Genomic DNA, 21401 nt, shown 5'->3' on the forward strand with positions numbered 1-21401 from the left:
TGCTTTATAAATAAAGGTTGTTGTTGTTGTTTGCAGATATTGCCACAACGTTTCCCTCCATCCTCCCCAATACCTCCAGGTTAACCCCCTTCATCTTCGGCAGGATTAGCTGGAAAATACAACGTCTGATTTCAAACTACAGATGGGGCCTACGACAAAATAATTATTTTCTTTGTATTGGCTTTGTAAATAAATACTTTTGAGTTTATCTTCACCTCCCGAGTCTTTCTTTTAGAACTTTATGGCACTGGTGCTGGTGTCCTCAAATGTTAGTCTGGAGCCCTACAGTGGTTCTTGAAGTCAGAAAAGTCATAACAGTGTTAGAAGAATGTGGTCTGTGCTATATTTTCACTGCAAAACAATAAGAAATGTCGCAAACATTACCACAATTTTTGAGAAAAGCCGCAGCAAAATCAGTCATTTTTGGCCACAAAAATCAGAAAAGAGTTCGGCAAAATCGTGGAGAGACTGACTAGTTTGCTTCTTGTGTTTCCCCTTCTTTAAAAGTCTTCGGTGTCATTCAGTTCCTTGTCTTGGATTAATGTTATTTGAATGGTCTATGTGTGTAAGTTTATTCAAAAGATTCCTTTATCTCCACGCCATAATGTGCCTCACTAAAACCGAGACCGTTTGACTGTTATCAGCATATGTTGAAGTAGATCTGTTGTCTCTGAGAGAATATTTAGCTCTCAGAGACAACATATTTAGCTTTTTTTTTTTACTTTCACTTTGTTCACATAGGGTCCAGTATTTTGTGGGTGGGACTGCCAAGAAAAGGAAAAGACATACGAAAAGAAGGTACAAAGCAAGATGTACACTGGAAGGCTGAAATGCACAAACAATTAGGCATCAAATAAAAACTTCCTGGGACTTAACAACTGCATGCTTTCAAAAACATGACCTCAAAAAATGGATATTGAAATTCAGCAACAGCACTGTAAGTTTCAAAAACATTTCATTAATTTGTTTGCTAAAAAATTACGTGCATATAGTTTGTGTGTATATACGTTATGTACGATATATATATATATATATATATATATATATATATATATATATATATATATATATATATATATACAGTGTTTTTACTTTTGAATTGCAATTGGTTTAAGCATGCGCAGGAAGATATGGGGGTTGCGTGGGAAACAAACTAAAGCAGCATTAGTTGTAACCCACATGGTTCAAACATTTCTGCTATGCTGCATAACAAAATGTATGCTATCTAGTTGTCACATCAACACTCTTTAGAGACAAAACTGTGTCAGAATTTTAAATCTTTTAAAGATATTGCTTAACATTTAATTAAACAAGTAGAAGAAAATTTGTGGTTAAAGTACATTTCCATCTCAATTTGTTTGCGTTTACTTAAATAAGACAGATCTGCTATTACTTTAATCTCAAATCTGTTATTTAGCAGTTCAGGTGGCTTTAATGCTTCACTTACTAGCAGAACTATCTGTTTAACCCTCTTGGCGCCACGGTCGAGTTTACTCGACAAGATGCGGCACTGAATAAAACGGCCGATTTTGTCAAATAGGGTGTCAAAAAAAATCTCCCCTGCACCAGATAGCAGACATGTAATACTTCATCTCTGACTCAAAAAAACGTCATACAAAATCTTCGAGCTAGAGCGCATTGAATCAGTGCGAAAAAAAAAAAAACTTTTAGTGTGACCGCCAAAAGGGCAAAGCTGATCATGTTTCACATCCTTCTTTTTCTATATTTTCCCTCGATATAATAAGCACGGCCCCGTGCAATCCGTCGCAACGTGCAAAAAGACGGGAGAGAACGCTCTCAGCAGAGCCTTCAGTTAGGGACCGTGGAGAAAGTGCAAACTTTCTTCGTTTTTTGCTATAGCTCAGTAGGTGTTTTTGTAATAGCTTTTTAGATAAAGGGCATATAGACATGAAACCAGTGTCAATCAATAGTGGGGGACAGTGGACATTTTTAACAACCTTTCTTTTTACCCCAAGTGCCTGATAAGGGAATTGCATGTCCAAATTTAACCTTCTTTTTGTAATAACTTTCTACAGCAGGGACACAGAGACATGAAACCAGTGTCAATCAATAGAGGGCGACAGTTGTCATTTTTCATAACCTTTCTTTTTACCCCTACTGGTAAAAAAGGTAATTGCATGTCCAAAATTAACCTTCGTTTTGTAATAACTTTCTACAGCAAAGAGACAGATACATGAAACCACTGTCAATCAATAGAGGGGGACAGTGGACATTTTTCACAACCTTTTTTTTTTTTTTTACCCCTACTGGTAAAAAAGGGAATTGCATGTCCAAAATTAACCTTCGTTTTGTAATAACTTTCTACAGCAAAGAGACAGATACATGAAACCACTGTCAATCAATAGAGGGGGACAGTGGACATTTTTCACAACCTTTTTTTTTTTTTACCCCTACTGGTAAAAAAGGGAATTGCATGTCCAAAATTAACCTTCTTTTTGTAATAACTTTCTACAGCAGTGAGACAGAGACATGAAACCAGTGTCAATCAATAGAGGGAGAGAGTGGACATTTTTCACAACCTTTCATTTTACCCCAAGTGGCTGATTAGGGAATTGCATGTCCCAAATTATTCTTCTTTTTGTAATAACTTTCTACAGCAGGGAGACAGAGACATGAAACCACTGTCAATCAATAGAGGGAGAGAGTGGATATTTTTCACATCCTTTCATTTTACCCCAAGTGGCTGATAAGGGAATTAGATGTCCAAATTTAACCTTCTTTTTGTAATAACTTTCTACAGCAGTGAGACAGAGACATGAAACGAGTGTCAATCAATAGTGGCGGACAGTGGACATTTTTCACATCCTTTTATTTTACCCCAAGTGGCTGATAAGGGAGTTGCATGTCCAAATTTAACCTTCTTTTTGTAATAACTTTCTACAGCAGGGAGACAGAGACATGAAACCAGTGTCAATCAATAGAGTGGGAGAGTGGACATTTTTCACAACCTTTCGTTTTACCCCAAGTTGCTTATTAGGGAATTGCATGTCCAAAATTTACCTTCTATTTGTAATAACTTTCTACAGCAGTGAGACAGAGACATGAAACCAGTGTCAAGCAATAGAGGGGGACAGTGGACATTTTTCACAACCTTTCTTTTTACCCCTACTGGTAAAAAAGGGAATTGCATTTCAAAAATTAACCTTCTTTTGTAATAACTTTCTACAGCAGGGAGACAGAGACATGAAACCACTGTCAATCAATAGAGGGCGAGAGTGGACATTTTTCACAACCTTTCTTTTTACCCCTACTGGTAAAAAAGGGAATTGCATGTCCAAAATAAACTTTCTTTTTGTAATAACTTTCTACAGCAGTGAGACAGGTACATGAAACCAGTGTCAATCAGTAGAGGGAGAGAATGGACATTTTTCACAACCCTGAATTTTACCCCTACTGGTAAAAAAGGGAATTGCATGTCCAAAATGAACCTTCTTTTTGTAATAACTTTCTACAGCAGGGAGACAGAGACATGAAACCACTGTCAATCAATAGAGGGGGACAGTGGACATTTTTAACAACCTTTCTTTTTACCACTACTGGTAGAAAAGGGAATTGCATGTCCAAAATTAACCTTCTTTTTGTAATAACTTTCTACAGAAAGAAGATAGAGAGATGAAACCAGTGTCAATCAATAGAGGGAGAGAGTGGATATTTTTCACATCCTTTCATTTTACCCCAAGTGGCTGATAAGGGAATTAGATGTCCAAATTTAACCTTCTTTTTGTAATAACTTTCTACAGCAGTGAGACAGAGACATGAAACGAGTGTCAATCAATAGTGGCGGACAGTGGACATTTTTCACATCCTTTTATTTTACCCCAAGTGGCTGATAAGGGAGTTGCATGTCCAAATTTAACCTTCTTTTTGTAATAACTTTCTACAGCAGGGAGACAGAGACATGAAACCAGTGTCAATCAATAGAGTGAGAGAGTGGACATTTTTCACAACCTTTCGTTTTACCCCAAGTTGCTTATTAGGGAATTGCATGTCCAAAATTAACCTTCTATTTGTAATAACTTTCTACAGCAGTGAGACAGAGACATGAAACCAGTTTCAATCAATAGAAAGGGAAAAGTGGACATTTTTCACAACCTTTCGTTTTTCCCCAAGTGGCTTATTAGGGAATTGCATGTCCAAAATTAACCTTCTTTTTGCAATAACTTTCTACAGCAGTGAGACAGATACATGAAACCAGTGTCAATTAGTAGAGAGAGAGAGTGGACATTTTTCACAACCTTTAATTTTACCCCAAGTGGCTGATTAGGGAACTGCATGTCCAAAATTTACCTTCTATTTGTAATAACTTTCTACAGCAGTGAGACAGAGACATGAAACCAGTGTCAAGCAATAGAGGGGGACAGTGGACATTTTTCACAACCTTTCTTTTTACCCCTACTGGTAAAAAAGGGAATTGCATTTCAAAAATTAACCTTCTTTTTGTAATAACTTTCTACAGCAGGGAGACAGAGACATGAAACCACTGTCAATCAATAGAGGGCGAGAGTGGACATTTTTCACAACCTTTCTTTTTACCCCTACTGGTAAAAAAGGGAATTGCATGTCCAAAATAAACCTTCTTTTTGTAATAACTTTCTACAGCAGTGAGACAGGTACATGAAACCAGTGTCAATCAGTAGAGGGAGAGAGTGGACATTTTTCACAACCCTGAATTTTACCCCTACTGGTAGAAAGGGGAATTGCATGTCCAAAATTGACATTCTTTTTGTAATAACTTTCTACAGCAGTGAGACAGATACATGAAACCAGTGTCAATTAGTAGAGAGAGAGAATGGACATTTTTCACAACCTTTCTTTTTACCACTACTCGTAGAAAAGGGAATTGCATGTCCAAAATTAACCTTTTTTTTGTAATAACTTTCTACAGAAGGAAGATAGAGAGATGAAACCAGTGTCAATCAATAGAGGGAGAGAGTGGATATTTTTCACATCCTTTCATTTTACCCCAAGTGGCTGATAAGGGAATTAGATGTCCAAATTTAACCTTCTTTTTGTAATAACTTTCTACAGCAGTGAGACAGAGAAATGAAACGAGTGTCAATCAATAGTGGCGGACAGTGGACATTTTTCACATCCTTTCATTTTACCCCAAGTGGCTGATAAGGGAATTGCATGTCCAAATTTAACCTTCTTTTTGTAATAACTTTCTACAGCTGGGACGCAGAGACATGAAACCAGTGTCAATCAATAGAGGGCGACAGTTGTCAATTTTCACAACCTTTCTTTTTACCCCTACTGGTAAAAAAGGTAATTGCATGTCCAAAATTAACCTTCGTTTTGTAATAACTTTCTACAGCAAAGAGACAGATACATGAAACCAGTGTCAATCAATAGTCGGAGACAGTGGACATTTTTCACAACCTTTCTTTTTACCCCTACTGGTAAAAAAAGGGAATTGCATGTCCAAAATTAACCTTCTTTTTGTAATAACTTTCTACAGCAGGGAGACAGAGACATGAAACCACTGTCAGTCAATAGAGGGAGAGAGTGGACATTTCTCACAACCTTTCATTTTACCCCAAGTGGCTGATTAGGGAACTGCATGTCCAAAATGAACCTTCTTTTTGTAATAACTTTCTACAGCAGTGAGACAGAGACATGAAACCAGTGTCAAGCAATAGAGGGGGACAGTGGACATTTTTCACAACCTTTCTTTGTACCCCTACTGGTAAAAAAGGGAATTGCATGTAAAAAATTAACCTTCTTTTTGTAATAACTTTCTACAGCAGGGAGACAGAGACATGAAACCACTGTCAATCAATAGAGGGGGAGAGTGGACATTTTTCACAAGCTTTCTTTTTACCCCTACTGGTAGAAAAGGGAATTGTATGCCCAAAATTAACCTTCTCTTTGTAATAACTTTCTACAGCAGGGACACAGAGACATGAAACCACTGTTAATCTATATAGAGAGAGAGGGGGGATATTTTTCCGTATGACTCGTGCGTTATATTCTGAGGCTTCACGATGGAATTCAGATGTCCTGAAGAATTCTTTTTGTAGTAACATTCTACAGCAGGAAGATAGAGACATGAAACCAGTGTCAATCAATGGACATTTTTCACAACTTTTCATTTTAGTGGGTGATTAGAGAATTGCATGTTCAAAATAAAAATAAAAATTATTTGCTTGTGTTCATGTGAAGAAAGAAAGTCATAAACATCTGGGATGACAGAGGTCAGTAAATGGTGATATAATTTTCATTTATGGGTGAACTATCCCTTTGAAGATGTCAGGGCATGGTAGAAACGGAGCAGTGGAAAAAACAGGGTCAGGGTCCAAGTGCAGGGAATAAATTACTTTTTAATAAATGAGAACAAAAAGGCCAACAAGGCAAAACAAAACAGAAACAAATCACGGAGACAAGAGCAGACGCAGCCAAGATGCAAAAACATGAGTATCCAGGAACACTTACAAATCACAATTTACATTACACAATTAATACAGCCTGACAGAGTGGTTAGAGAGTGGAGAATATATACTCATTGACAATGGGCACCAGGTGTGTGTGTGTGTAAGTGTGTGAGTGGATGAAACAGCTGTGCGGAGTGAAGGTAATGAGTCCGGGAGCAATTGAGAAACACAGGTGGAGCAACTAAACAATAATGAGGTAACAAGGTGGGTGGGATCAGAAAAAGACAGGAGAGAGCACATGGCACCAAACAAACACAACACTCACAAAAGACAGTGACAGAAGAGCAAGATGTGATGGAGAGGCTAGAAATATATTCGAAACAGAATACAAGAATGTGTTCAATTAATGAGTAGAGTCACAGAATTAATACAAACAACGTTAACGTTTTTAAAGTCCACTTTATTTGTGTTGTCTATTCAGCTTCACTGTCTAAAAGGACAATTAATCTTTTCAATTTTTATTTTGGGCATTTATAGTTTTTTCCTAGCAAATATTGATAAATTGTTATTTGTGACTAATTAGATTCATGTGAAAAAAAGTCCCACAAAAATATTAATAGTATTTAAATTTTCATCACAGATTTTATTTGCACTATTTTGTGCATTCAGTTTATCATAGCTACTGGCTCTATCAAAACTTTTTTTGCGGGGGAAACGCAACTTTTTTGCTGCCTCAAGTAAAATTACTCAATTATTTTACACCTCTGTTAATATGTGCTTACTACTAATAAATGGCTAATATTCTATAAATATGCATACTTATAAGCAACTAGTTAATAGACTCTGAAATATAGTGTTACTAATTATTTTAATTAATTACATGTATTTAATTTGCATGAGTGAATAGTTATTTTATTTTATTGTGGTTTGGTTACTGCATATTCAGTTCTTAAGATTTTAAACTTTTAAAGAACCTTATATTTTGTAGTTTCACACTGAAGCTAGGATGTAGAAAAAGGTGCACATAGGAGAAGATTCAGAAGGTATTTATTCCACATGACATAGGAAAAGGGTATCCACAGATAGCAGTCATGAGGTCTAAAACATTACCAGACAAAGTCAAACTAAAAGGACAAGAACGTAACGTAGACAGAACAAATGAAATAATTAGCAACACCACAGGTGAACTTATGTAATCAAAATGTGAGACAAAATATAGGTCAAATGACAAAGTATGAAAGACAGACTAAGTCCAAACTAACAAAATTGTGATAAGTAGAGTTAAGAGTTCATTATGCTTACAAAAACATAAAGGATAGACATAAACCATACACTGTTGACACAATGACAGGAGTAATGTGTAAATATACAAAGTATATGCCAGGTGCATGTGGATGGGATAAACTCCACAAATTCCAAGTATTTGTTATTATTATACTTCACCATCATGTTGCTTTACTTCACTTCACTACATATAGCACAATCCTTGTCAACAATGTATGGTTTTATGTCTATGCAATTACAAATAAAGGTACCTGAAAAAAAAATGTTATGAGACAACATTAAAATACATCTTTCTGATTTAGTGGATAGAACATGCTATCCACTAAAAAGAACACTATTTATATGTACCTATTTTATATTTATTTTTATATCTATTTAATGTACAGTACAGACCAAAAGTTTGGACACACCTTCTCATTCAAAGAGTTTTCTTTATTTTCATGACTATGACAATTGTAGATTCACACTGAAGGCATCAAAACTATGAATTAACAAATGTGGAATTATATATGGAATTATATACATAACAAAATATTGTGAAAAAACTGAAAATATGTCATATTCTCGGTTCTTCAAAGTAGCCACCTTTTGCTTTGATTACTGCTTTGCACGCTCTTGGCTTTCTCTTGATGAGCTTCAAGAGGTAGTCACCTGAAATGGTCTTCCAACAGTCTTGAAGGAGTTCCCCGAGAGATGCTTAGCACTTGTTGGCCTTTTGCCTTCTGTCTGCGGTCCAGCTCACCCCTAAACCTTCTCGATTGGGTTCAGGTCCGGTGACTGTGGAGGCCAGGTCATCTGGCGCAGCACCCCTTCACTCTCCTTCTTGGTCAAATAGCTCTTGATGCCTTCAGTGTGACTCTACAATTTTCATAGTCATGAAAATAAAGAAAACTCTTCTAATGAGAAGGTGTGTCCAAACTTTTGGTCTGTACTGTTAGTATATATGCATACATTTATTTGATGTATTAACAATGTAGAGATTAAAAATAACAGTACTACTTAACCATAACCTAACTTAGATCGTGCTGTATGTCAAGATATATCTACTTTATATATATATATATATATATATATATATATATATATATATATATATATATATATATATATATAAACTATAAGTAATTTTTATAGTTCTCCATGACCTAATGTACAGAGAAATGTGTATTTATAAAAGTTGTTAAAGTAAACAAAACATTTCTGTGTATATCCATACTCTTTGGTCATTTCTGAATGCCATGCTGCTGGTCTCAAAACCTGATATCGGCTGAATGGATTTAAAAATGGTATAAACTGGGAGTTTGAGAATGAGCCTATTTCCAAAAAAGTGGAATGTTCCTTTAATATGTTAACAGTACTGTGCATGTTAACTTGAACAATATGTTTTATAGTATTAATTCTATAATTGCATACTAAATATACATTATTAACTTTCATTTGTGTATCTGTTTACATAAGTTAATGTACCGTGAATCAAAATGAACAAAAATAAATCAAGTAACATTAAAACATTAAAAGATTGATAAATGCTCTAAAAATATATATTGTTCATATTCAGTTAATGTATAGTAATGCATTAAATAGTGTTAACAAATTAGACCTATTTTTAAAATACTACCAAAACTTGTAATTATGTAAAAACATTATTTTAATTATTTTAATGATCTAGTAGTGCAGAAATAATACTATACTTACAGTACATACTAACATAATTTATGTATTTGTTGGTCATTGTATCTTCTTGAATTTAGCAGGACCTTGCTCACATTTATTATACTATCCATCTAGTGAACACCTACAGTATCACAGCCTTCATCTGTCAACTAAAATGTCTGATATGAATATGAGCAGCACAGGATTGGTGCCAAGCAATGTCCCACAACCAAAAAACAATTGAAAAATGCATTTAGTTATTCAAACATTAGATATTTACCAAGATCCTTGTGTTATTTATTTAACCCCCCCCCCCCCCCCCCATAAAATGTAAAATATTAGTAAGCTTAAAACTGTATCATAATTATAATTTTTTGGGTACTTTCCAATGGCTGGTGGCTGCCCCGAACCGTTACCTCTAAATTTCATGTTATAAAATAAATGTTAAATGTTAATTAATTTTTTATTTTAAAAACAAATTTTGGATTTTTTTCTTTTAATAGTGATGTTCAAATATATATAAATATGTGTGTGTGTGTGTGTGTGTGTGTGTGTGTGTGCGTGTGTGTTTATCTTTTATATTTTATTTGTAAATTTGCAAATGTTTTGCTGTATTGGTCGAGATTGATTTTAACTACACCCCTACATTTATGAACAGGGAATATTAATGTGTCCCTCTCTCTTACATAGCTACATTTTGATTAGATATGTCCCATAAGTTTGAGGTACATGATTTGAAAATCTTAAAACATACACATAAAAAAATCTTATCATATACATATAGACACACACATACACACAAATGCAATTTTCCAGATAATAAATTAATAAATATAAATAATGTGTTGCAAAAAAAAAAAATTAATAAAAAATTTTTTATTAATATAACTAAATAAAAATTTCTGTCGTAATGTTAAAGTATGTTTTGATCAACCAGTATGTTGAATCAAAACTGTTGAAGAAAAGTCATTAAGGGGTAAAAATAAGGTTGTGAAAAATGTCCACTGTCCCCTTCTATTGATTGACACTGGTTTCATGTGTCTGTCTCCCTGCTGTAGAAAGTTATTACAAAAAGAAGGATAATTTTGGACATGCAGTTCCCTAATCAGCCACTTGGGGTAAAACGAAAGGTTGTGAAAAATGTCCACTCTCTCCCTCTATTGATTGACAGTGGTTTCATGTCTCTGTCTCCCTGCTGTAGAAAGTTATTACAAAAAGAAGGATAATTTTGGACATGCAGTTCCCTAATCAGCCACTTGGGGTAAAATGAAAGGTTGTGAAAAATGTCCACTCTCTCCCTCTACTGATTGACAGTGGTTTCATGTCTCTGTCTCCCTGCTGTAGAAAGTTATTACAAAAAGAAGGATCATTTTGGACATGCAGTTCCCTAATCAGCCACTTGGGGTAAAATGAAAGGTTGTGAAAAATGTCCACTCTCTCCCTCTACTGATTGACAGTGGTTTCATGTCTCTGTCTCCCTGCTGTAGAAAGTTATTACAAAAAGAAGGATAATTTTGGACATGCAGTTCCCTAATCAGCCACTTGGGGTAAAATGAAAGGTTGTGAAAAATGTCCACTCTCTCCCTCTACTGATTGACAGTGGTTTCATGTCTCTGTCTCACTGCTGTAGAAAGTTATTACAAAAAGTAGGCTAATTTTGGACATGCAAATCCCTTTTCTACCAGAAGGGGGAAAAAGAAAGGTTGTGAAAAATGTCCACTTTTCCCCTCTATTGATTGACACTGGTTTCATGTCTCTGTCTCACTGCTGTAGAAAGTTATTACAAAAATAATGTTAATTTTGGACATGCAGTTCCCTAATTTGCCAATTGGGGTAAAATTAAAGGTTGTGAAAAATGTCCACTCCCTCTCTCTACTGATTGACACTGGTTTCATGTATCTGTCTCACTGCTGTAGAAAGTGATTACAAAAAGAAGGTTAATTTTGGACATGCAATTCCATAATAAGCCACTTGGGGTAAAATGAAAGGTTGTGAAAAATGTCCACTGTCCCTCTCTGTTGATTGACAGTGGTTTCATGTCTCTGTCTCCCTGCTGTAGAAAGTTATTACAAAAAGAAGGTTCATTTTGGACATGCAATTCCCTTTTCTACCAGTAGGGGTAAAATTCAGGGTTGTGAAAAATGTCCACTCTCTCCCTCTACTGATTTACACTGGTTTCATGTACCTGTCTTACTGCTGAAGAAAGTTATTACAAAAAGAAGGTTTATTTTGGACATGCAATTCCCTTTTTTACCAGTAGGGGTAAAATTAAAGGTTGTGAAAAATGTCCACTCTCCCCCTCTATTGATTGACAGTGGTTTCATGTCTCTGTCTCCCTGCTGTAGAAAGTTATTACAAAAAGAAGGATAATTTTGGACATGCAGTTCCCTAATATACCACTTGGAGAAAAATGAAAGGTTGTGAAAAATTTGGTCACTTGGTCAGTTAACTCTCCCTGCACCCAGTACGACACTGGACCTGTCTGTTGTGTAACTACTCCAGGGATCCATTTGGGTTGATCCCCTGCAGTATTGCTTAGATACACAGGATCATCCCATCAAACTGTCTCTCATGTTCATGTTCCTTCTGCTGATACTGCCTCCTCCTCACCTTCATGGCGATGTTTGGCTTTGGGAAGTCCAATCGCGAACGCACATGTCTCTTCAAATGCAAATCTGCGGGTGTCTCTCCTGTTGCTCTATTGGGGGTTGTGCGATATCGCAGTAGGAAATGTGAGATTTTGTCCTCAACACTCAAATCCTCTCCATTTAGCTTCCTCATGCCTGCTTTGAATGTGGCAACATACCTCTCAGCGAGGCCATTAGTAGCTGGATGCCTCGGTGCACCAGTAGTTTGAAGGATCCCGTTCCTTTTCATGAACAGCTGAATCTCATCTGATGTGAATAGAGCTGTAGTCAAGTCCGGCTTTGTCGAGTCCAAGTCAAGTCCAAGTCCAGGACTAGTCGAGACCGAGTCAAGACCGAGTCCAAAGAGGTTCGAGTCCAAGTCAAGTCCAAGTCCAAAAGTTTCGAGTCCAAGTCCAAGACCGAGTCTAAATGAAAGGAAAAAGGGTCCTCTTCAAGACCACACACTTAACTACTGATAATGTTTGTGATGCGAGAGAAGGCATATCTCCTATTCTAAGAAAATCATTTTACATTATTATTTGTAATGATCAAAAAGCATGTGCAAAGTAACAACTCTGTAGGACAGGGGTCTCCAAACTACATCCTGGATGGCAATGTCCTGAAAAGTTTAGCTCCAACTGGCCTTAAAACACCTGGAAGATTAGTGTGTCTAGTAAGAGCTTGATTAGGTTCAAGTGTGTATAATTAGGGTTAAAGCTAACAGGGGCGTAAACAAGATCCTGGGCCCTATGCATAGGCAGTCCTGATGGGCCCCCATGGCCCCCACCCATGAAAATATCCAGGTAAAAAATATATATTTCAGATTCATACTTTTCAAGGGCCCTCTCTTCCTTTGGGGCCCTGGTAATGAGTACTGGTTTTACCCCCAGTCCGACCCTGGGAGCTAAACTTGGATAAACAAACAAAGTTTGGAACTGTAAGGTCAAATAATTTTTATGTACTTTATTTTTTGTTGACATTATATCTGTGGTCAAAAATGTATATGACTGATGCCTTGGCACAGTGCACAGACACACGCAAAGCTCGGGATATGACAAATGCGCGCAGCAAGGCTAGAATGGATATGTTTGGCTCTACTGGACATGCGCACATAAATACAGCGAAATTTTTGTCATACTGTGCTTGTGCTTGCATAGACTAGTCTAGCTCTGTCGGAAACAATCGACTACTCCAGCATGCATTAACCATAACGCATACAAAGTGTTTGCAAGTACGACGTGAATTTTAGAATTACAATATTGCGTGGAGCTGTTACTATATGACCTTATCTATGTTACAAGTAAAAATAAAATATGTAATGTAATAGTTAGGGTTGTGCCTGAAGCCGAATACCTTAATCGGAATGGCACGGATAATGGCTTAAAAAACGAATAACGCACAAGGAATAATTCTGCCTGAATACTCGGCTGGAGCTGACACAGTCTGGTGTTTGCTAGATAACAGGTGAGTCAGGGCATCAGCGCCAGAAGTGAATGAATGTAATCTTTATGAGTGAAAAGAGAGCAAATCAAACACCGCATTGTTGTCGCCTCTCTGTTTATCTCTCAGAAATCAGAGCGTTGCAAGAGTAATTTTACCTATAATAATACATCATAGCTACACGTTATATTATTTGTATATATTTAAAAGGCAAATATTGAAAGCTTAGGCTACCATGATACGAATGAATGGAATAAGCACAGCGCGCTCACCAATCAAACGGCCGCGCTGCGCGTCTCAGTCTCTCAAAAACCAAATCAGTTCTCTCTCAAGAGTAGGCTAATGATCAGCTTAGATACGGATACATTGTCTACTTGTCCTACATGTTTGCATCTTTACCTTTTGCTGGTTTGCGCGGAACACACACATCTGTTTAGTGAAGTTCATTAACATTAAGACTAGCTTAAAGTGTTCTGCGTAATGAGAATGTGCGCATTGAATGGATTCAGTCATGTTCAAATGATCACTAAACGTTTGTCATGACATCTCTCTGCTTGCATGATAAATATTATTTTAGAAATTAATAATTATTTCAGTTTAACACGACATACTTGTTCAGTGATAACTACGAAAAAATATATAAAAAGTCATAACAGTCTTATCAAGTAACTGTACGATATTGTATCCGAATGCAGATAGGAAAAATTTTGTGATTGTTACAGATACAAATACTGGCTGTTACATGAAAATGTAAATATGTAATGTCATATATAAAGTTTTTAAAATTTACATATGTAATTGTTGCATAAGGCTATACATTAATACGCGTTTATTGATTAAAAAAAGGCTATCTAGGTGTAGACGTAAATAAAACACAATCTAACAGGTAGAAAATTAAATTAGAAACATCTAAACTTTTCAGGTCGCAGTAAGTGCACCACTGGTCATGCCCATCCTTTCCCGGAACAATACTGAAAGCAAAGCCAAGATGGAGAAACAGATGATCATAGTTGTACAAGGATAGCCATTTTTTAAATGAATCTATTAGCAGAGCTACTGCAAGTGATTTTAAGTGCTGGAATTCCATTTATTCTTTGCTGAAACTTCTGCGTCATCATGGAGAGCGGGTCATGGTTGCCCAGCAACAGCAGACGCCACTGGAGCGCAAGCGCAGGCTACAGAGTGCTTTGGAAATAAGGAGAGCGGCGCGCCTAACGTTTTCCACACGTTTTCAGTCGCGACATCATGCAAATGTGGTTTTGTATTGAAGGAGAAATTTTTTATTTTATTTTTTTGCTGGACTCGGTCGAGACCAACTAGAAGACTTGGCGAGTCCAATGGCCAAGTCCGAGACAAGTCCGAGTGCAAATTCAACGAGTCCGAGACAAGTCAGAGACGACAGAAAAATGTCTCGAGTCCGGACTCGAGTCCAAGACCGGACTCGAGTACTACAGCCCTAGATGTGAAAGTCGTGGCGTTGTCTGTGACAACTTGCTCTGGCAATCCATATGACGCAAAAAGTCTCCGAAGTCTCGAAATGGTTGCGGAGGATGTTATTTGTGGCATCTTGAAAACTTCCAGCCACTTAGAATATGCATCGACAACTATCATAAACATGTGACCCATGAACGGCCCAGCAAAGTCAATGTGGAGCCTTTTCCAAACATCTCCTGGAAACTCCCAGGGGTGCAGAGGGACTAGACGTGGCATACGCTGCTCCAACTGGCACCTATCACACTGTTTACAGGTTTTTTCAACGTCCATGTCTACATGTGGCCACCAGACATATTGCCTTGCAATGGTCTTCATCTTCACAATGCCAGGGTGTCCGCTGTGGATCTCATTAAGCACTGCTGTTCTCAGCTTTGTCGGCACCACTACTCTTGTTCTCCATAGAACACAACCTTGCTCAACAGATAGTTCCTCTTTTTTGTAGTACACTTTCAGTTCTTCCGATACGTCTTTTGGCCACCCTTCCATGATGTATCTGTGCAGCCTAGATAGCTCCACATCCTTACGTGTTGCATTGGAAATCTGTTTTGCACTTAGTGGTGCATCTTCCAGGTGTTCACAGATTAGTGCATGTAGGTATGCCGTCATTGCCTCTGTTCCTGCATCTGTAGTTTCCGGCAGAGGGACACGAGACAGACCATCTGCGTGCCGTGTTCTTCTGACTGGCGATAGATTATGTGGTAGTCATAGGCCGACAGTATAATAGCCCATCTCTGTATACGCGCTGCTGCCATTGTTGGAAGTCCTTTATGTTCTCCAAACAGCGTGAGCAGGGGTTTATGGTCTGTGATTAAATTGAATTTCCGCCCCCACAGATACTGATGGAATTTCTTCACTCCATACACCAGACTCAATGCCTCCTTTTCAATTTGCGAATAGTTCTTTTCCACAGGTGAGAGCGTACGAGAAGCATAGGCTGTTGGATGTTCTTGTCCATCAGGTGTTGTGTGCTGAATAACGGCTCCAATTCCGTACGCTGAAGCGTCAAATGCGAGAGAAAGCGGCAGGTTCGGATCATAGTGAACTAACACCTTGTCACTGGCTAACATTTCTTTGCACCTATCGAAAGTGTTCTGTTCCACTTTACTCCACCCCCATTTTGTTTGCTCTTTCAGCAGTCTGTAAAGCGGGGCCAAAACTGTACTTTGCTGCGGTAAAAAATGACCATAATAGTTTACCAACCCCAGGAAAGCTCTGAGCTCTTTGATGTTTGTGGGTGGTGGAGCATCATGCACAGCTCTGACCTTATCTTTAGAAGGATAGACTCCTTTTCCATCCAACATGTGACCTAGGTACTCGATTTGTGTTTTCCCCAAGTCACACTTTGCCTTTTTTACTCTCAGGCCATTTTCTTGCAGCCGCTGTAGAACTCTGTCCAGGTTCATCAGATGCTCAGTTTCGTCCCTGCCCATCACCAGCAGGTCATCCAAATAGACCACTACATTGAGGTCCTTCATCACGTTCTCCATGATCCTTTGGAAAATACTGACAGCAGAATTAATGCCAAAACAAAGCCGATTGTACACAAACAGTCCTTTATGCGTGTTCACCGTTGTATACTTTTTTGACTCATCATCTAAAAGGACTTGTTGGTAGGCGGCTGCCAGGTCAATTTTGGAAAATATTTTCCCCCCACACAATGCGGCCAGAACCCCTTCAATGCGTGGTAGTGGGTATTTTTCAGTGTTTGTAGCCATGTTCACAGTTACCTTATAGTCGCGGCACAAGTGGAGTCCACCGTCCCGCTTGGTTACAGGGACCACTGGAGCAGCCCACTCGCTGTGCTTCACAGGGCTGATGACACCATCTTTTTCCAGGCGCTCCAGTTCTTTTTCTACCCTTTCTTTCATTGCGAAGGGCAGGACACAGGCTTTCTGGAACCTTGGAACTGCGTCAGGCTTCACAGAAATTGCTGCTTTAATACCTTTTAATGTTGCCAACTCATTTTTGAAAACATCAACATATTTATCCAACACATCTTGGATTGACTTAGGTTTAGTTGTTAGGTGTGTGACATTTTCTGTGACTTTTTAAATCATTTTACAGTTCAGTTTGATTTTATCCAGCCATGCAAGTCCACACAGCGAAGGACCTTCTCTAGCCACTACTATGAGTGGTAGATCAGCAATCTGATTTCCATAAATCACTTTTGCAATAAACTGTCCTTTCACTGGAATGGTCTCTCCTGTATAGCCCTTCAGTGTGACGCTGCTGCCCTCCAGTGGCACATGTGAGAATGACTGCTCATACACATTTTCCGAGATAATGCTGACTCCTGCCTGCTCCTGTGTCAATTTCCATCGGCACTTTTTTTCCATTTACATCAAAAATTGCCCTATATGGCCGTCGGCCAGAATCACTTGCACTGAACACAGAAAACATCAGAATTTCATCTTCTATTTCGTCAGCTTGTACGTAGACAGTCATTTTTTTTTTCTTTTCGCTCACTGTTTTTCTTTCCTCTTTTCTCCTGCCTCTCACGTGTCTGCCCCCCAGTCCTGCATGCCTTCTGAATATGCCCGATTTTGCCACACTTATGACACTTTAAATTTTTGTAATAACAATCACTGGCGCTATGATTCTTTCCTTTACATCTATGGCACCCTTCTTGTTTTGAAGGCGATCGCTGTCTCCCCTTTACCTTGTGAACAGCGGTGACATCATCACCTTTCCGCAACTGCTGTGCATCTCGGTGGGTTGTCTCCATGTTAACAGCAAGCTCCACAGCTCTCGCAAAAGTCAGTCTATCCTCCGAGAGTAATTTGCGTAGAAGACCATATGTTGCTGCGCCGACTGAACTCAACAATACGGGAACTTTCTACCCGTCGTCGACATCATGAGCCTCGAACAGCAACTCCATGCGTTCAACGTAGGCAGACCACATTTCGTGCTCCGGCTTAAACTCATCCGGTCTTTGGGAAAAGTGTGCCATTTTCACGAACTAATCCATTTTACCTCGTTGCCAATTATGTGATGTACTTTAATAACGAGGCAAGGCACGCGTTTCTTAACTTTATCAGAGGTCTCTCAGCATAACACACAACAGTATTAAATACACAACAGCCTGAAATACTTTTAAAGTTACATACACCATAACAGAAATATTTGAAAATGATCCGAATAAATAGTGTTTAAACTCAACCAATGCTGCGTGAACTCAGATCGCTTTGGCTACTGCGATTTTCCCCTCTGTATATTTACAATAAAACGAAATAGGATATAAAATACCACTGCCTCCATTCGTTTTCATTTAAACATAATAACAGCTGCAGAAATGTACTTAGTTCAGGGATATGTGTAACGTTATATAGAGCCATTACAATGAAACGAAGTATTATATAGACTTGCCTTTTTTATTTTCATTTTAACATATAGATAAATTGAATACAGACCAAAGAAAACCTGTTAGATTTACCCAGCAGCTGAATTATATGTTATGTTTAACCACTAAAGAGACATCAGAGCCAGCGGCACATATCAGAAGGTCTAGCCGAGGTGAGGCTGCTCTCGGTGGATACATGAGGACTGAGCTCCCGCTGATCGAGTGGAGCTCACCGTCTCTGAGATCGGCGAAACATATTTTTAAATAGGCGCTGTCTTTATAAATAAACAACAGATTTGAGTTTTAAACAACTACATTCACGCCTGAAATACTTTTAAAATTACATTTCATGACACAATAACAGTAATATTTTGAAAATGTTGATCCGAATAAATGGTACTCTAATGGTGAACTCAACCAATATCGAGCATTGCGTTAGTTCAGTCAGGTCATGTGAGTCACGCTTGCATCAGCTGACAGTCAGCTGTTCCTGACGTGTACCAATCCAGTCTTGACACCTATCTCCTGCGGTCTATTTAAATTCCCATTATTCAGTGTCTCTCCATCGCATTGCTGCTTGCAATTAACTCCCTCCTCCAACTCCACCAACTGAACCTGTAATCTGATATAACTTGTTGTTTCTTTTGTTCGTTGTTTACAACTCATGTAATTGAGAATTGTAATTATGTATGCTTATGGTTCTGTTCTGTACCCCAGGGGGGTTTGTCTTGCTGCTTTCCCCGCTCTGTCCAAGCATAGCTGCATGAACAGGCGTGTGGAGTGTTGCCCAGAACATAACCATAACGCCAACACTAACTGTATGCAATTATAATTGTCATTAAATATACTTGACGGAAGTGGTCCTGATTGAACAGCATGTATAGCGCCAAAGTTCCGCCAGAGAGAATAAAGGGTGGGTTGTCTCCGACAATTTGATTGATGAGGGTCATAAAAGCCATCTGTTCTGGACACCTGTTTGTACACCCCCTCCCCTCGCTGTACACCCCGGTGACCTAGATATGAACTTATGAACCTAAGATGAACTTACGAACCTAAGAAGGAATTTCGGTGAGGGAGGGTGAAAATGTGTTGGTATCTATGTGCTTTTTTGTTAAACTCTGAAAAGGGTGAAATCATGAAAATGGTATAAGGGGATTTTTTATTAAGGTTTTAAGTACACAGTGCATTTCAAGAAAAAGCTTATAAACACATACGAGGTGGAAACGATGTAATGATTGTTTTCGTAGTTGGAAAAGTGTAAAACGTTGTTAAAGTTGTAACAAATTTAAGAAAACTATTGGTTATTTATCTAAAATAACTAAACAAGTCAAAACTATCAGATGTGTTTTCGTTAAGCAACACGTGAAAAGATGTGAGAGCTTGTAAAAATTGAAAAAGGTGTTTTGTTACCAGCTAGAAAAGAAAGCATTTAGCATTTGTACCTTACCTCAAACTAAAAAAGAAACGAATGTTAAGCGACGATACAAACCAGAAAACTTGGCGTTTGTCATAATGTGAGAAAAAGTTAAAACAAAAGAAAAAAGATGGAAGGCATTACGCGATCTAAAATAAAATCCATCAGACAAGAAAACTTGTCGAATCTATGTTGTACTTTACCACTAACCACCATTTTAAAAATCTAGACTGTTAGTGACAGAGAGTTAGACGAAAGAAAAAAAGATCTCACAGCAAAGTGTCAAGGCATCTCTGTTGAGCGATCCTGACAGCATCGCAGACACACTTAGAATGAGGCTCGGGGAATGCTCCGGAAAAAAACCACGCCTCCAGCGCTAGAGACTGCCCCGCTGTAGACTGATAACAGCATCAAATAGATTTAAATGTTAAAATAATTAAACTAAGTAGTTTTTAATAAATAGACATCAATCCTTAATTAGTGAAAACTTTATATCCGTTTAAACATAAGATCAATTTGTACTTTTAAATGATGTAGCTTTATGTGATTTTTATTTACTTTTAGTCTTAAAAAATACAAAATAAAAAAAAATAATAATAAAAACAGCATTGAAAAAGCATTATTTGTTTTTTAATGTATTAAGTTAATTAATCTACGACTAGTCTAAATTTAGACTATTGCCGTCGATATATCTTTTATTTTTGTCAAGCTTAATTTCTCAAGCTATGACAATTAACACACAAACACACTTTCCATCTGGCCAGTTTGTAAGTTTGTGTTGTGTAATCTAGTAAATAAAACAGACATATGTAGTTAAAAGTAGTCGGTTTAACAATATGGCAGGAAAGAGATGTCATCTCAACATCAAAACGTGACCGGGTCGGGCATCTGGTGTCTGTGTGATTACTGGTACCTGCATATTAGTAAGACATCGAACGCCTGTAAAAACATCGTAAATATCTCGTCTCAGATTGAAACGTGACAAACTTAGTAGTGATTCTTTAAATCCTGTTTATCAACTCTTTGAGATACTTAATCATTGAAATATTTCTATAGTCACATCTTTATTTAACATTTTCTAAAATGAGATCTGGTTTATTTCTATATTAAGTGTAAGTAAGTTGTATTTTTTCGTTGTCATATCTTTTACATTTTATTAAAATAGGTTCAACTGATTCAGGAAGATCACATTTAACACAAAGTCCAGACACATGTTTTTCCTCTTATAAATAATGACTGATTAAGTGCAATGTGTCCAATTCTATGGCGAGAGCTTCCTTTCTATCCCCAAAATTCTCCTTTCATTAAATTTGATGTCTGACATTTTAATGTTTTTATCTGATCCACTACCTTCTATTCCTATATGTGCAGGTATCTATACAAAATAAATATTTGTTTTTGGTTGTATTCTGAACAAACTCTGTAAAATGAATGACAAATTGTCTTGTTGAAGATTCGCCACACTTTAAACTTGGTAGTACTGCAAATGAGTCTGAACATATGACTACTTTAGGTATATTAATGTGTTCAACCCACTGAAGAGCCAAAAATATGACAATCATTTATGTAGTATAAACAGACGCATGATTAGATGTTCTTTCAGGTATTCTATATCTACCCACTTGGAACATATGTGTCCTGTTTCAGGATCTTTAGATACATCTATGTATATGAGTTACTTTAAAACTATATGCTCTTTATTTTTCATCTAAACAAAAGTCCTTGATGTTTTATTTTATTTTAATAAGCCACTCACA

At 37.5% G+C, this 21401-nt stretch overlaps 1 protein-coding gene across 1 annotated transcript in view; it reads left to right on the forward strand.

Annotated features, from left to right (window-relative positions):
- Positions 1 to 762: 762 nt before the first annotated feature.
- LOC127968712 (NXPE family member 3) overlaps positions 763 to 21401 on the forward strand; it is a 68344-nt gene continuing 47705 nt past the window's right edge. The window contains exon 1 of the mRNA XM_052570053.1: positions 763 to 937. The gene's annotated coding sequence lies outside the window, so the exon portion shown is untranslated. The remainder of the gene's footprint in view (positions 938 to 21401) is intronic.

This window comes from Carassius gibelio, chromosome B12 (assembly GCF_023724105.1).
Source record: "Carassius gibelio isolate Cgi1373 ecotype wild population from Czech Republic chromosome B12, carGib1.2-hapl.c, whole genome shotgun sequence".
NCBI lineage: Eukaryota > Metazoa > Chordata > Actinopteri > Cypriniformes > Cyprinidae > Carassius > Carassius gibelio.